The following is a 14789-nucleotide window of genomic DNA, read 5'->3' on the forward strand; positions in this document are numbered from 1 at the left end:
TTATTGCACTGCAATCTGTTATAGTAGGCCTATGCTCTAGATGCAATTGCACCAGAGAGTAAAGGGAAATTTTACCTAGTAGGGTACAGCACAAGTCCTGAACAAAACGTGTCAGCTATTTCAGTTTTTCCAGTTGCACTCTGTGTAGAAAGTGAATACTGCAAGCAGGCCAGAAATATGAAGGCTACACATTTCAGAGACAATTTTCTACTTAAGACCATTTATGAGTACTCAGTGCTTCACTTCAATTTTGTTAGCACCTGTCTGAGAAATAATGACAATCCATTTCAGGTTATGTGAAGGAGTACTAAAGATACAGACAAAAAAAAAAAAGTCAGAATAGTTGGAACCTTTTAGAAAAGATAGTTTTAATGAAGATACCCCTCAATTCCAAAGGGATTATTCTACCCCTGCTGTTAAGTGAGGTCACTGCCCAGAATAATCCTAGGGATTTGGAAAATCCAGCTCATAAAGGACGATGAAAATTCTGCTTCTCATGAAGAGTCAATTATATATAGATTATTAATAATATATAGACTTTTAAAAATTCCAGGATTGGAATTCAGTGTTGCGTGCGATTCAGGGCTGGATGAGATGAAATACAGATAGATGAGGAAGATCTGACGCAGAAATAGCCTCTTGCTCAGGGCTCTGCACTGCTGTATTTCATGAAGTTTTACTAACGGAAAAGAAAGGAAGAAGAGGGCTACAATGCAGCTTATCCTTCAGTAAAGGCTGAAATGTGAGGGTATGTAACATAATGGGGCAGATCTTAATTGGGTTTTAAATCTTTCCTGTAAAGCAAGAAAAAAAATCCAAAAAACCAACAGGAACAATGCATCAGAAAGCACTCTGAAGTACCAGACTCAAAATACAGAAAGAAAATTCTGCTGTGCAGTCCTCTACTCCTGTGAATGTCTAATTTGGGGTCTTTTCCCACCCACCACATCTTTGTATAATACCAAACTGTAAATAACGTGTGGTTACTCTGCTTTCATCACATCCTTGCTAGTTATCAACTAGGACTTCACACATCATACGTTACAAAAAGGACATGAACTTGAAACCCCAGGTGATACTTGGTGAGTGTTTTATCACTGTCCACACAAATGAAAAGAAGATAATGACTATTTCCAGCCTTTAATCCAGTAACAACATTTAGCTCTTCAACAGTTGTTTCCTGTTCTAAATCTAGAGACTGCTTCTGAATCCACATAATGAAACAAGATTGTCCATCCTTTACTAAGAATGAGCTTCAGACCATTCAACTTTTACTTCAGTTTGGATCTAAGTCAAATTCATGCATGCAAATCTTAGGAATCCAGATTACTTTCCCTCCAGCACCACATAAATTCCAAATGAAGGCTGGCATGATCCACCATGTCACCCAAGCCAACAACTCCAAGAAAAAAATAGAGGAAAACTATGTTGGGTCTTGTGGGATTGTGTTCCAGAAATCACTGCTAGAAAGCACTACTCTCCAGGCTCCTACTGGCCTAAGCTTCATCTGTACTTTCACGTTGGGACAAACTGTTCTCTAGATCCTCAACTTGCACATCGGCTTATTTTCAGAAGTGCAGTGGTGTAAGCAGCCAAGTGTAGCCTCCATCTTAGTTTGTCCTTTCAGAAAATATGCAAAGATATTTCCCCAAAAGATGGATTCTGTACATGCACTCAGCATACCTGAGAGTTCAATATGTGTATTAATATATTGTATGTAGATTGCGGATATTAATGTTACATTTATTACATTTATATGGAGAACAATTTCCCATTCGGGTGAGATCCAGTTAAGACCAAAGATAATTAAAATAAATGTTAACAATTGTAAAACTATCTAAGCGTACCATCCTGAGCATAAAAGAAAACTGTTACAACTAATGAAGAAATTTCCAGGCTGTAAGAATAGTGGACAAGAAGAATCTGTTACTCTGCAGATAAAATCAATAACTTAAAGTAGTCATCATAATTTGGTAAAAGTGAGCACCACTGATATATTAAAATTTTACTAGAGATTATTGCAAGATCTGTAAAAAGACCAGCTGAGATCAGCTTAATGAGTACTTCATGTTCCATCCAGACCGTACCTCCAATGTGTTTATGAACCTTTATTCCCACTCTCAATGTTTTTTTCTAAGCATCTTTTATGTACTGATGCCAAACAAGTACAGTACTGCTGTTGTCACAGAATCATAGCAGCTAGATTCGGAAACAAGGACAAATCATCTCAGAAATCATGAGCATGAGCCATGTCCAAATACGAGGAATTACATTTCCAAATAGAGATTAAAGAGAGAACTTGGGTGTGACCCCAGTCATTTCATTTCCCTTGTGAGTGGCAGACCCTTTGCAGATTAAGCAGTGTGCCACAAAGCCAAGTTCTTCTCCAATACTACAGAATGAAACAGCCTCCAAAAGGGTTGACAGCCTCATTCATCTCTGCATCTAAAGGGAGGTGGGAGGCAAATAGATGGGGCCAGGCTCTTCTTGGTGGTGCATAGTATTAGGACAAGGAGTAGTGGCCTAAAACTTGAGCATAGGAAGTCCCATCCAACCAAGGGTGACAGAGCACTGAAATGGGCTGCCCAGAAAGTTTGTGGAGCCTAAGGAGATACTCAAGACCCGTTTGAACACCTACCTGTGCAAACTATTGTAGAGGACCTGCTTTAGCAGGGGGTTGGACTCAACTCTTTTGAGGTCCCTTCCAGCCCTGGCAATTCTGTGATTTTGTGAAATCAGCAGCTCACTTCCCCGGACAAGAATGAGATGTGGCTTGCCATTTCTTGTCCACTTACACCCTCATGTGTGAATACCAAAAGCAGAAGCTCCAGTTAAACCCAGCTTGCAAAAGCTGCCTGGGCCGCAATGGGCAGCCAGCTAAAAATCTGTGACCTCTTCTGCAAAATTTGACTATTTAGAGCCATACTCTGCTGGCAGCAGCATCAAACAGCAGCTCTATCATTTAAAACTTCCTCATTTAAAGCAAGATAGGTGCTTAGGGCAGTCACATTGCTAGAAGTACTACTTCTAGCTCACGTACAACAGCAAAAATCAGACATGCAAATCCCTCCCTCTATACTCCAGTTTATCAGTAAATATCTACTCCAGTAGACCTATAGGACTGATTTGTACAATTAGTTGTATAGTAATTAACTTCTGTAATTTCACTGCAAATACTTATTTTGCATTCGGGCACATTTAGTAAGATTCACTTATCTAACACTACAATGCAGTAAGACCCTTTTTTTTTTTTCATAATAAGCGTTTTACTGCCTACAGAAATAAATAAACATAAACATTTTAAAGTCTTTAAATAGAATTCTGTCACTTCTCTAAACTGCACTTGAATTAGACAAATGTGTGAGTCATGCTTAGCCAAATCTGAACTCCACGTTGCATAAAAGAAAATCCTTAGGTTTCTAAAATCCTTCTGCAGGAGCTGAAATGTGACATCATTTCCTTCAGAAGTCCAATGTATCCCTACCCGCAACTGACCTCTCCCCCTGCCTCCTACCTGCAGTATGATCATATCCACAAAATTCGTAACGTGGATGTAGGAGCACTGTGGAGCCCCTCTTGTCATGAAGAGTAAAAGACAGAAAGCAACAAAGGGAAGAACTACCCAAATAGTAAACGTACATTTTCTGGTTTTTTCTGCGTTTTTTTTTCCACCCATACTTAGAGATAAAAGATGACAGCCAATACATGAGAGAAGTGCAAAAAACAGGAGGAAACGTGGTCACCCCCAACCACAGGAAGCGGTGGCCAACGGCAAGCAACCACCGCTCAGCACTGTCTCGAGCAGCAGCACTGCCTGGCAGGCACCCCTGGGCTTCAACGGTAAATGAAAATCTCCAAGTGCTTGAAGACTGAGAAATGGGAAAAAATAAAACTCAGAATATGAAAGGGGAATAGAACTCCCTGTGCAGACTGACTGGAATTCAGAGAAATGTCAGGGTTCTTTTTCCTCCGCTTTGTTTCACGAAGGTGCATCAGCACCTAACCAATGAAAAAGCACAACCTTTTTAACATCAATCAAAGCTTCCAATTTTACCAATTATTCCCTCTGGCTTTTTAAAGCATCACCTACATGAGGAGACTGAAACACTTTTGCTGAACATGACTGAGCACAAAATTATGCTGTATTACACTGCTACAACTCTGTCACAGTTGTCCAAGCCTGCATACCAATGTTAGATATAAGGAAATGGGTCTGTGCATTTTTACAGATGTGACTAAAAAAACCATACAGCTTCATACTGATTGTTCAGTTTTCCTATGATCGTTCAGATTAGTATGCTAAGTGCTTACAGCTATGATTAACGCCAGCAGAAAAAGAACGAATTAGAGAAACATTTAAATATTTTGATGAGATTCTTTATGACTACGTACTGGCCTGAGCTAACTGCAATTTAGACTCATTTGACAATAGTTAATTTGCAAGAATAACAGCAGATGCATTTCAAAACAGAATAAGCAGGAGAGAGTAGTTGCATTTGCATTGCAATCTGTACAGTACAGGCGAAAAGACAAAGTAGATCACGTGTTTAACAGTTGCTCCTTTTGGGACTGTTGCTGCATATTCCTGCACACAGCTGTACTGGCTGAACACTCACAAGATAAACAACATAGAATCATAGAATCGCTAAGGTTGGAAAAGACCCACAGGATCATCCAGTCCAACCATTCGCCCTTCACCAACGGTTCTCGCTAAACCATGTCCCTCAACACAACATCCAAACACTCTTTGAACACCACCAGGCTCGGTGACTCCACCACCTCTCTGGGCAGCCCATTCCAGTGCCTGACCACCCTTTCAGAGAAGTAGTAGAACATTTTATTTTTTAAATCCTGTGTACTGTTGTATGCAGTGGATCAGAAAATAAAGATCACTTGCAAGAGAAGAACAGAAGTTATTTTCCTGAGCATAGGCTGCACAGTTGATCAGTTTTAAAGTGAGGTTACACAACCTTATTCTACCTAGTAACAAGGGTGCAAACAAGAGAGAAAAACATGGTGTTAATGTTAAACTAGGTTACTGCAGGGTTACCTTCAAGCCAGACACTCAGTGGACTAAGAACTTATTTTAAGACACCTGTTTGCCCACTGACTGCAAGCACTCATCAACGCCTATCTCAGCTCTCCAAGAAACTCCCTTCCACTCCTTACTTTCACTGTTATCTCTATCCAGGGTTTCAAAGCTGGGGAATTTATTTCACGTAAAGTCAATTAAGAGCTTAGTTAGAGAGAAAAATCCTGCCAAGGTAGATAAATCCTGCATCACTTCCAAAGCATAGAGAGACTCTGACTGAATTCTTCCCGTAATTCATTCCACACTCCAAGAAGAGGCATGATCAATAATTCCTTCTGCCTCCTGCAAGTTCAGATCCAGGTTTTTTAGCTTCCAAATTAAGAAGAGTGGCAAAATACTGAGAAAAAGTAAGTTTCACAGATATGCTGCAGGTGATTTAAAGCCTTTGGGACTTAGAATGATAATAGTGACATTAACCTCAATTCAGAACTCCTCGAGTACATAATGTACAGCCCTGTTGTTGTAGGCACTCATAGCTTGGACAAACTGGTTTTGGACATTTAAGAGTAGTTTCAAGAGAATTTGAAGAAGTAATGCCTGTGATAGTATGGAATAGCATAATTTGGCTTATCTCTGGGAAAGTCAAGTTGTTACCAGTCTCCAGGAGAGGCACAGATGGAAACACATTCCTAAATGCTTCTGTAATTACACAAATATTCAAGAGAAAGTGATAATACTATAGAAACTAATTATTTTGGGGAATGCACATTTCAGTAAGATAAAACCTTCAATCAGTTTGTGTTAGGAATTATCTCTCTTACATTTTTTTGTATTTATGCTACCGTCAAGTTAGCACTATAAATGTAGCTGATAAAGCAACTACATCTGGACAGCTTTCAGCTGTGGAAGTGAGAAGTGTGACAGCAGCACTCAAACTTAGTCATGGTGCTTCAGAGCACTGGATATATTGGTTTTGTCTTCCTTAAGTGGAAAGATTTATTTGGGGTTTTTCTTCCAAGTCCTGATTCCAAGTAGCAGAATATCAGAGAAACAGCTCTTTCAGCACAGAGTGCAAATGTAATAAATATTTTGGGGAGGGAGGAATCTAATAGAAGGTCCTAAATAGCCTGAGTTCCTCTTCATTTCTACACAGATTGAAAGCACGGGAAGAAATAAAGGAAGTTCCAATCTCCTTTCAGGAGAAATGAGATACCCAGACATGTTTCTCAAGTGCGGAAAACAGGACACGTCTGCTTATATTGAACAGAATACAGCAAAAGAACATAAGAAATAGAGGTAGGTGTAAGTGAGGGTCTGCTGGACCAGCTGTATGTGACTGTAATTTTTCCTGCTAGCTAAATCTAGGCTTTGGAAAGAACTGGAGACCACCTGGAATTAAATTACAAAGCCTAACTTCAGCCTGAGAACTTAGTATTCTTATACAGTCACAGGCCAGAACCAGTTTTCCTCAGTTACCACTTTAGAACTGAAACCTGAGCAGGACACTTAATAAAGTCATGGAGAAATCTCTGTCTCTTTGCTAACTCTGTTGAATAGCACAACATTATAGTTAACTTCTGAGAGTTCCTGTCATGATCACAGAATGTCTTGGGTTGCAAGGGACCTTAAAGATCAACCAGTTCCAACCCTCCTGGTCTTGAACACTTCCAAGGATGGGCCATACAGTTTTTCTATTCCAGTGCCTTCAACACCAAGGGAAGGACTTCTTCCTTATATCTAATCTCAATCTCCACTCTTTTGGTTTAAAACTGTTATCCCTTGTCCTACCATTGCAAGTCCTTGTAAAAAGTCTTTCTCCATCTTTCTTATAACCCCCCTTTAAATACTGAAAGGTTGCAATGAGGTCTCCCCAGAGTGTTCTCCAAGTTCAACAACCCCAGCTGATAACGATAGGAATATTCCACCCCAGAGATCGTACAACTCATCCTTTTCAAAGTCTATATTCTCCTTCTGTGAGGAATTCTGCTTTTGGATAGTGCTAGTTCGCCTTCAGTCTCCATGCTGTGTTTTATTTAGAAAGCTGAAATTCCTTGCTTTCAGATTGTCTTTTAAGAAAAGCATTTAAATCTGATGATACATTTACCTTGCAAATTTCTGTTCAATACATTTAAATGACTTAACACTTTAGGCCTCACAGCATATAGATATATTTTTTTCATCCAGACCTTGAAAAATTTCATAGGCCTCCATCATCTCTTGTCTGTATTTCTATCTCACTGTTGAATGGAAATCCCATAGCCCTGTATCCAGTACTTTAATACCTGCACTACCACTATCATTTGCAGAGGTAGAAAGTTTTCTCACTTTTCCTCTAGGATCTCATTTCTATACATCCAAGGACTGCTTCTAAGCTACAGCATCATACTGCCAGCAAAGCTGAGCAAGCTATGTAGAATGATCCTTGGCTTTCCTTCATGTTACTAGATCAAAGAATTTTGTATCTGAAACCCTACAATGTGTGCTTTTATTATCTTCCATGTAGCATCATTAAAAACTGGTTTTGTTGTAGTACTTAAGTAGACAATTGACAGATGAACCACTTGATGGATAAGGAAATGGCTGAACAGTCGCACTGACAGAGTTGTGGTCAATGGTTCCATGTCCAGGAGGAGATTGTTGATGAGTGGCATTCCTCAGGGGTTGGTACTGGGACTGGCACTATTTAATCTCTTAGTAATATCAGCAAGTTTGCCAACAACACCAAGGAATGTGGTGCAGTACAACCTGGAAGGAAGGGATGCTATCCAGAGGGACCTGGACAGGATAGAGATGTGGACCTCTGCAAACTTCATGCCAAGGGCAAGCTCCTGCACACGAGTCAGGGCAATCTCAAACATGAGAACAGACTGTGTGATGAGTGGACTGAGACCAGTCCTGAGGATAAGGACTTGAGGGTCCTAATGGATGTGTGCGCAGCCCAGAAAGCCAATTGTGTCCTGGGCTACATTAAAAGAGGGGTGGCTAGCAGGGCAAGGGAGGGGATTGTCCCCCTGTGCTCCACTCTCATGAGGTCTCACTTGTAGTACTGCATTCAGCTCTAGGAACTCAGCACAAGACAGGCAAGGAGCTGTTGGAGTAGGTCCAGAGAAGGCCATGAGGATGAAGAGAAGGCTGGAGCACCTTACCTGTGAAGACAGGCTGAGAGCTGCAACTGTTCAGTCTGGAGAAAAGGCGGCTCCAGGCAGACCTCATTTCAGGGTAAGTTTATATTAGACATTATGAATAAATCCTTCTCAATAAGAGTAGTGAGGAACTGACACAGGCTGCACATAGAAGCTGTGGATGCCCTTTCCCTGCAAGTGTTCAAGGCCAGGTTGGATGGGGCCCTGGGCAACCTGGTCTATTGGGAAGTGTCCCTGCCCTGGGCAGGGGGGTTGGAGCTGGATGGGCTTTAAGGACCCTTCCAATCCAAGCTACTCTATGAATTCACATGACTGTCATGCCATAATAGTACTTCAGCTTCTTCATTATTTACTAATACCCCACCAACTTCAGACAACTGGTAAGGAGCAGCACTGTAAAGGGGTACTTCAGTGAAAATCTTACTTCACCCAAATAAGAAAAAATGATACTGTAAGCTTTTAATCTATAGGCTCCTTAACATAACTCACAGAGAGCCAAAACCTACCTCAAATACAACATAAAAGTGATTTATGAGCCAGAAATATATATATATATGCCATATCCACAAGTTAGCTTACCTAAGTCATAAAATTTTCCAGAAGATTAACAGGCTTGCACGTCAGCTATAGAAGTACAAGACCTGTCATTCATGGTATTCTGAGGACTCTCCCAGTAGAACTACATCTGTACAAATCGAGAAACTCCTTAGTATAGGTGTGGTATATACAAAGACAAGCAGAGAGCAAGACTGAGGATTATGAGGTTCTCTCATAATTTGTTCACACAATTCCTGAGCTGTATGTGTCACTGTTTTAATTGGGAATGGCAACCATGGTCAGCCTAATCAATAAAGAGATGCACAAAGTGAATGACTCAAATGGGTTTTGTTTTATAGCTTCTAGGACAATGATTAAGAAAGTGGAAACATTACAATAAGGTGATCTTTGAAGTAAATCTGCCTGCTTTTACATAGGTATCAAGTTTATTCCAAATTAGGAACTGAAAGCTTTCTATCTCACGTAACACTGGATAACTGCACTAATAGAACGAAATCTTCCTATCAAACCTTCAAAAGGCAGGTATTTAGATCTCTGCTGCTATTATTGTTGAAATTGTACCCAAACTGGTAATCTTGATTTGCTAGCATAGATCAACATCCATATTAGCCAGCATAAGGCCCAGTGCATGTTTATGTAAATGATCGGACGAAAATCCACTGTGAAAGAAATCCAAACCTTTGTGCAACCTTCGCTAAATTTTTTTCACTCTCTCTGGAAACACAGAAAGTAGGTCAGCACATATCTCAAAATAGCACATCAGCACTGTGGAAAAAAAGTAGTATTTCTTTATATTCTGACTTTTTAGCTCATTTCTCTATAGAGGGAAAGGAGAAAGTCTTTCCCTTACTCTACTTTAAGGATGAACTAGTGAAATAAAAAAAAAAAAAACGCTTATTTTTTAAAAAGGCCCCCAAATCACTCATCTACACAGGGAAAATGCTAACCACTTAAATCCAAGCAAAAGAGCATTGAGTTGAACCATTTAAGTTTTATCTGAATATAAGCAAGGTAAAAGCCAGGAAGTTTAAAGTGTGTTTCAAGTGCTGTACTGGATATGTATCACATCCTGTTCCTTGTACATCATGTTCTTTCTATCAAAAATCCATTTGGTAAAATATTTACTTTGGAATTAAGGGCACACTTGCTGTGATTTTGTTGTTCATCTTGTGATCTTTTAAAAAAGTATCTGTCGTAGCAATAAGAATTGTTGTCTATTTTGTGATACCTTATATGCTTTTCCTACACACACACACAAATATTTTCTTTAATATCAGATGCATGTCTCCCACTATTTTTTTTTCCTTTTTTTTCCCCTCCCCCTCTTAAGGAACCTAAGAACAAAACAAGGAAGTTAAAAACTCAGCTTCCACACATTTATAGCTACAAAGATTCTGAAGAACTCTTCTGGGTTTAATATTGACAGAACTTGTGGCATCAACTATTACAGTACCTTAACATGTAAAGAAAAACAAAAACAGCTATTAAGAATAATTAGGCAATATTAAATAATGCATATCAGCCCTAAAAACGTTACTTACCTTATTCAAGTCAGTATCGACACTGCTGGCTACAACATGATAAATGATGATGATCTGTTTCCCAGAACACTGGTATTTTTTAATTAAGAAAAAATTATATTGCCTCCCCCAAATTCCAAGTGTCAGTCCATATTTGGCTCTATGCATTAGTTTAAAATGACTGTTTGGAAGATACTAAGCATTGGTGGTATGACCTTTTGAGTTCAGTGCTTTTTATGCAACCAGCAGGAAATCCTAAAAATAGCAAAAACAAACCTTCTTTTTAGTTCTTCTTCAGAATAAAAAATTAAAAAAAAAAAAAAAAAAAGAAGAAGTAAAAACAGGAACCCTACTGCTCTGTGCATGTTTCACCTCAATTTTGGGGCACCTAGCTTTCATTTATTTTCCTGCATCAGTCCAACCCTGTTCAAATAAGTCATCCACCAGTTTTGAGCTGCATACTGAAGAACCAGAATCCTTGGATATACACTCAGACTTTGGTAATTACAGAACTGGGCTCCTCCATGCAGCCAGGCTGCAACATACTTAAGGTCTCTCCAAGAAGAGAGACTGAGAACAACTTCCTGAATCTAGAGGATCTGCACTTTTATTTTACATTCAATAAACCAATGTTTGCTACAGAACTTAAGTAAAAAATGAGAGCTTTCACAATTAAATGAGTGAAGAAATGACAGAATTTCTCAAACTTCAGAAATTAAGTCCAAGCACTAAAACAAAAACATTGAGTTTGTACGTCCTGTGAAGTCTCTACCTTGCATGATTTTAACCTAGCAAACAAAGAACATAATTAAGTACATTTAATTGCATTCCTGGATTACTGCCAGACAGCTTGTCACATGTCCTGGTGGGTCTCAGTAGACCCTTTTCATTCTTCCAAAAGCTGAAGGCATAGAGTTGACTGAGTTTGATCTGAAGCTGGACAATTACACTCTCAAAAATGTTATCAGACCAAATAAATCACAGAGCAGAATTTTCTAATGAAGAATTAGAATAAGTAAGAGGAAATAAGGTAATCATGTTTATGAGCAGCAACAGATAAGATCACCCCTAGCATTCCCTTGCTGATGCCAGCAACGTCATTCCCCAAAACCTGCGAGAACATTTGGAAAGATAACATCAACGTTTGCCAGACTTCAGTACTGCTAACTCTTCTTATGTGCCACCAGTGTAATTAAAAAAACAAAAAAAAACTGTTGAAGGCCAGGCTGGATGGGGCTTTGAGCAACCTGGTCTAGAGGGAGGTGTCCCTGCCTATAGGAGGGGGTTGGAACTAGGTGATCTTAAAGGCCCCTTCCAACCCAAATCATTCTACAATTCTATGTAATACCAACGATGAATTCAAGGACAGTTACAAGACACCTGCTGATATGCCAAATCTGTACTCACTGGTGTGGGAAACCTGCTGCCATGGGATACTGTTTTCACTCAGAAGCCATTAGTTTAACTGCTGTAAGGTTTTATCTCCTTTAACTGCTATGTTAAGGAGAAGCATTAGTACAGTCAGTCCTTTCAAGACAGAGTAAGGTAAAATAGTCCAGCAATGATCAAAACCGGTCTTTTTGAGTTTGCCTAACTGGAACATATTTGGTCCCAGAATTTAAGTTGAAAGGTAGTCTAGGAAACGGTGCTCATCACCCAGCTGAGAGTGTATAACTAGATAGAGTTGTACATTTCCAGACCAGAGTCATGCATTTCATCCTGGCTCACATGGCACTGGTTCCTCTTGTGACTGCATTATTTTGTATGGTTTAGGCACCTCCTTCATGCCCTCCAGTGACTGACACGTGGATTTCAGCACATTACAATGCACACCAGGTTGAAAACGCACAGACTGCTGCTGCTGAGATGTGACTTAGAGCCCGACGACACGTCACACTGAACCTACACATTCAGCCTGCCTCTTGCCAGCATGCAGGTACACAGAACATCTCGTATGTAGGCAAGGAAAATTCCCATCTTCCTAATACCCATGGAGGACTAGAACAAATATCACAAATGTTCAGATCTCTGTACTCCAAAGCAGAAATATATCCTTCTGCTCCTTTTTATCTGCACAGTCTTGCATGCAAAAAGAGACTATATTGAATAATAAATGATATTACAATTGTCCCAATGTAATTAAAACTATCATCTAAAAATCCAGAAAAGCCAAAATAGAAAAATGTGCATTTAAGCAATCGGCAAAGAACATAAAAATAAGTACTCGGACTGAGAAGCCTGTGGCCCTGCCAAGAGCCTTTATAGTACTGCTCTTTGAAAGTGAAAGAACATAATTCTCTCTTCAGTGAAATAGAATTGGGAGCATTAAGGAAGCCAGTACTTCTAGAGATATACTGCTAACAATGTGATTTACTGTGTTAATTACAAGGCAAAGTAACTGACTCCAATAAATCTTATTTTTTGTATGACAGAAGGGCTAAATGGAGCTTAATAATGACAGGTTAAAACCTATCCAACCTTTTTAGTAGGAGAAAAATGTTTTAAGTGAGGGAAGCTGATGAATTTCTTCTCATATTGCTCTCTACCTTTCCTTGAGATATAAATGCACAGTAGCAATTGCAGTTATTTCAGATACGGTTAAGTATACGTGCAAAATGCCTATTCATCTATTTCCAGTAGTATCAGCATTTACAAAACCAAATACATCCAACTGTTCTCTGTAAGGAATTTCAGCCCTAGGAAGGCTTTAGCTATCAGATTAATTAAAAAACACAAGATCCTTCAGCTCCTGGTCATGGTCTGCCAACTTTCACTGATGTTATGACAAAGAGTTCATAATACTTGCAGTAAAGTATTTTGCATAATCTCATGTTGCATGGGATAATCTTAATGAGTCTTAATATAGTTTTGTAGTTCATGTTTAAAGGTCATAAGAATAATCACCAAAACCTGTCATTGCCAAATAGTCAAAATCATGCACACAATCCTTTTCAGTAAGAAATATATACACAAGTTTCCAAATCCTAATATGCCTAATGTTTTATATTTTTTGCCTATGCATATATACATTTTAAAACATTTACTTAAAAATGAATAATAGTTGTCATTTTTACTCAGCAAAGAAACACATTCATAAAGCAATAGACTTCACTATAGTATTCATTCTTGGTAACCAAAATCTCTTGTATATTCAAGAAGACTCGGTACTTAGAGTCTTACCTTTCCCTGAAGCAACAGTTTCCAGTAGTGATCTTTCTTAGTGCTTTAACTTTTCAATGTAATATTCATAGTTTCCTTGTTCAGGATGAGATGGGTTAATTGCAAGCAGTATGGATGATATGATGATATCTTGCTTGCTTCCTGAAGATCACTGCTTTGCATCATGCACCATCACAACTATCTAGGAAAAAAAAAACAGTCATTTTAAGCTCCAGTTACCTGGACAACAGGATATATTACTGCTTCCAGTTCAGATTAAACAAAAGCCAAGTCTTAAAATATAACCTTAAAAATTGTATTTATCTACTAAACATTTCATAATACACGCTGTTAAAAGGATTACTGCATACTTTCCTCCATCCTGTTGTATACAGACATGAAACAAGTGGAAAAATTTTACTGTCAATTCTTAATCTTACAGCCCATCTTCACCACTGACAATATGAAGTAGACATCCTTTTTCGTGTAGGTTTCTGGTCAGAAACAGCCAGTAGCAGGAAAAACAGAGTTACACTGTCATTCCTTTGACAGAGGTAACAGATTGGGGCCTCTGAAAAATAAGAATGTGAAGAGTAGGAATCTACTTTTACTACTTGGCTATAACTGGAAGGTCCCTATTAGAACATACAGATGGTATTTTTATTTGGTGCAACTATAGGTATCCAATGGGGACCGTGCAGTTATAGCCTTTTTTAATACAGTCTCATATCAGCTTCAGGATCACAAACAGAAGTTATTCACCCACAACCACTCCTTGAGACAGACTACATACATTTGCTTTCAAGCTATATGAAAGCAACACGAAGCTAATATAACTTTTCCTCACCTGGACTGGTGGAAATCTCCAAAAATACCTAGGGCTGGTGTTTTGGAGAGCAGTCCCATGATGGTCACGCTCAGACACCCGCAGAGCTGAGTTACCAAACCCAACCTGAATTTCATTGCTACAAAGATAGATAAATACTACTTAAATCTCTGATGTGAGTAAACACCTTACTTGTTTCAGAAAGCCAAGTGCCTGGAAGCCAAAAAGCTTCACTGTTGAAGTATTTGTATTTTGAGGAAAGTACCTTAGAAGCCCATGGCACGTGTGAGTGAACCAACAACCTGCACACATCAGTCCATCCCCAGGCTGATAGGATGGGACAGACAGGATGAACCTCCACTGGTTCTCTCTGACAGCCTCTAACTCCACGCTGGGCTAGCTCAGTACAGCTGCTCAGGCCCCCATCCAACCACAGCATCTGTCAAAGCACCTCCAAGGACAGAGATCCACAACCTGCCGGGACAACCACCATACTGCCATATCAGCCTCTTGAATCTCAATCTAAATATCTAGATCCATGGCAGTAAATA

General features: G+C 39.3%; 1 protein-coding gene across 4 annotated transcripts in view; it reads right to left on the reverse strand.

Moving 5' to 3' along the window:
* FRY (FRY microtubule binding protein) overlaps window positions 1–14789 on the reverse strand; it is a 244941-nt gene that overhangs the window by 197061 nt on the left and 33091 nt on the right. For 3 of the 4 annotated variants that reach the window (XM_046909845.1, XM_015278600.4, XM_046909844.1), the window contains exon 2: window positions 13434–13614. The gene's annotated coding sequence lies outside the window, so the exon portion shown is untranslated. Of the gene's footprint in view, window positions 1–10274; window positions 10464–13433; window positions 13615–14789 lie in introns of those variants that run through there. The other variant, XM_046909846.1, reaches the window with a different exon arrangement.

Source organism: Gallus gallus, chromosome 1 (genome assembly GCF_016699485.2).
Source record: "Gallus gallus isolate bGalGal1 chromosome 1, bGalGal1.mat.broiler.GRCg7b, whole genome shotgun sequence".
Classification (NCBI taxonomy): Eukaryota; Metazoa; Chordata; class Aves; order Galliformes; family Phasianidae; genus Gallus; species Gallus gallus.